The sequence below is a fragment of the Acanthopagrus latus genome, chromosome 7 (genome assembly GCF_904848185.1).
Source record: "Acanthopagrus latus isolate v.2019 chromosome 7, fAcaLat1.1, whole genome shotgun sequence".
Taxonomy (NCBI): domain Eukaryota; kingdom Metazoa; phylum Chordata; class Actinopteri; order Spariformes; family Sparidae; genus Acanthopagrus; species Acanthopagrus latus.
The window spans coordinates 28,101,394-28,104,527 of NC_051045.1; the positions used below are offsets into that span (position 1 = coordinate 28,101,394).

General features: G+C 43.4%; 1 long non-coding RNA gene across 1 annotated transcript; it reads right to left on the reverse strand.

Annotated features, from left to right (window-relative positions):
* Positions 1-709: 709 nt before the first annotated feature.
* On the reverse strand, positions 710-2,856 carry LOC119022192. The gene is made up of 3 exons (XR_005075851.1): positions 2,796-2,856; positions 1,885-2,097; positions 710-1,353 (listed from the first exon to the last, which is right to left on the reverse strand). It is a non-coding gene; the product is annotated as an uncharacterized LOC119022192 (long non-coding RNA).
* Positions 2,857-3,134: the final 278 nt, after the last annotated feature.

Sequence of the window (3,134 nt, forward strand, 5' to 3'; positions counted from 1 at the left end):
ATTTTTTTAATCTTTCAAATTTGGCTCAGTGGTCAATGACACATGTTTCTGTGGTATGACAAACTCACAACACATGTATTTCTGCTTTACACGGACTTTAAGCTAACTTATACTAATTAACATCATTTCATCTCATGACATGCATGGTCACACTCATGAAGAGTAGATGACATGGCTCCATACCTTTATCTTTTGCTCATTTCTCCTCTTCTTCTTTTCTCTTTTTCCAGAACTGTGCACCTGATGTCTGTGTCCTTTCTTATCCATTTGTTTATTTGACACTCGGGAATCAAAACGTGACCCCTCCCAACACGGTCAACCAAGAGTTAAGACTAAACCAATTCACCTTGTTTTTTTTTTTAAACATATTTCATTATTTAATCAAACCCCCAAAACATGTGAAACTATGGGCTTGTATTCACAATATTATTATGACTGAAATGTCTTTCATGTGGAAGGAATTTGTGATGTGATTTATCCTACTAACTGCATTTGTTGTGCACTATTAGATGAATCCCCTGCTCCCCAACTCCAGCCTGTCCCCGCCCGCTACCCTTCCCCACAGACTCTATGTGAGACTCTCAGCAGCAGCAGATGCACCTTATAAAACAGAGGGCAGCAAGCCTGCTCCCCACATGGCGTCATGACATCATTGACTTGACTGTAAATTAGCAATACAAAAACTGGAGGACATGAATGCAAACAAAAATAATATTTATATAATTATTTATTTAATTATTTTTGCTGGCGCTCATGCTGCCCCTCCACGAATGCTGCCCATAACCGCCCCTGTCTGCACTTACAACTGTCCCTACCAAAGAGGCCCCAACTGGTGATTAGCTGGGCGAGGTCCAGAGGCAGCGCCCACAGTCTACTATAAGGTGCGAAATAAAGGCAGGTATGTTAGAGGTCCTGTTCTGCCTGAAGGCAGGGGACCGTTGATAGGAAAATGTCCTGTTAAGCTGCAGTTTCCATCATTTGGGAAGATGGAGAATGAACAGGATCCCCTGGAGAAATGTAATGATTATATGGCATCAAATCCTCTGACGGAAGACGAGTTGATGTGGCCCGTTTAAACACACATTCCTGGTCAGATTTCAGAAAAAGTTATGTGCTACCTTTTTGTCTGAAGGCCATGAGGATGAATTGGCAGAAAGAGTGATGACAAGAGTACAAGGAGAGGGGGAAAGCATCTGCGATTTTATCTATATGTACCGCTCCTTATGTCAAATCTGGAAGCCTGATATTCAGAAGGCTGCAGTGCTCAAACCGATCTTCAGGAACGTCAATCCACATATGGCAAGCCAGCTCCGAGTTGCTACTGTGGATAAACTGGTGAGACTGGGACAGCAGCTGGAAAAAGACAAAGCAAGTCAGTGTCAATATGAGCTATGGAAGAAACAAGGTGTGAAACACAAGGAAAAAGAGAAATTACATTTGTTGATTCCCGATTCCCCACCACAGAAGAGCAATACCACCCCTGTGGTTTACTGTTGGAGATGTCAGGGGAGTCATGCTCCATATTCATGTCCAAATTTCAATCAATCAATCTGGGAAATTCCACCCTCAGCAACCCTGTCCACAGCCATCTTATCCATTCCATGATCAGTAACCCCGTCCACAGCCATCTTATCCATCTCATGATCAGCAATACCATCCACAGCCCTCCCACTCTGTAAGTGAACATAACTGCCCCACAGTTAATACCTTACAGTGCGATCAGCATCATGTATTACCTCCCATTCCATTGTGCTGGGTCTAAGGAAGTTCAGCTGACCTGGAGGGAGCTGTGGCATTAAGGAACTGGAGAGGCAAAGCTGTGGTGGATACAGGACCAACATATACATAGTGGGATAGTGTAAAAACTTAAGAGGACAAACTTACCCCATGGATTGGAGATCCACTCTATCTGGCTGACGGGGAATCCAGGATGCCCCTCGGTTGGGTGGAGATGGAACTGAGCCTACAGGATAAAACCTGGCTGGTGGCTGTAGTGGTGCTGAATACGAAGACACTTGTATTTCCTGCTCTGCTGGAATTGGACTTCATTTTCTTCACGGGAATGCAGATTTATGTTGCAGGAGGAGTATAGTGGTTCTGGGAAAATGAAAGAAATCAGAAATCAATCTGTGCAGAGTCCTCTCTGTTTGGGAGGGGGAGACTAGCAACTATCTGTACGTTTACATGCAGAGCTTAGTCAGATATCAGCCATAGTTTGACTATGCTACTCAATCGGACAACTGCAATTGTCCGAGTATACATGCCAGTGAGAAAATCAAATTATTGGCTGAAGCATGTCATACCCCGGTACGATAGGTGTTGTACCCATTTCAACTAGTGGTAATAGAGCCACCTCCAGCTGACCTCTTTATGTCACCAGAAACAACAAACTCTGCCTCGGTATTCGAGAAAGATGGCGAATGAAGAGCAAGACGAAGCTACATCTTTGTACATTTCGTATATGGTGTACATGATAATTACATAATTTCTCGAGTGTCATGTAAACGTACTGTATGTTGCTTTTATCAGGTTGGGGTTTAAAAGGGAAAACTATGGAAGGGAAAGGAGGACCCAAACGCAGTACACACGGGAGGCAAGGATAAGGGGAAACAAAAAGCGAGCTTTTAATAACTAAAGCCGAAATGCAAAAACAGACAAAATGGGACACAAGGCAAAGTAGCAAACAAAACCAACATGTCAAAGTAGCAAAAGAAAACAGCTAGACAAAGTACAAAGAAAAAAATCAAAGTTCAACTCAAACACAGAAAAAAATGCAAAATAAATCCAAAACCTACCAAAGAGAACAGGAACAGGAGCAAGGAACAGGAGCAAGGAACAGGAGCAAGGAACAGGAGCAACCAGAAAACAGATAACAGAAAACAATGACCGGACAAGGAGTGAGGGGAGCACAGAGACTAAATACACAGACACTAATGACATGACGAGGAACAGGTGAGGAGAGAGAGGAGGAAGGAAGCCAGGTGTGATAATAAGGGGGAGGAGCACAGAGGAACAGACCAGGAGGGAACAAGACAACAGACAGAGGGAGCCAGAGGGGAGAACATAGGAGAAACTTAAAGGACACATGAGGGCATGGAAAATCAAAACATGAGACACAAGACATAGAAAAAGCA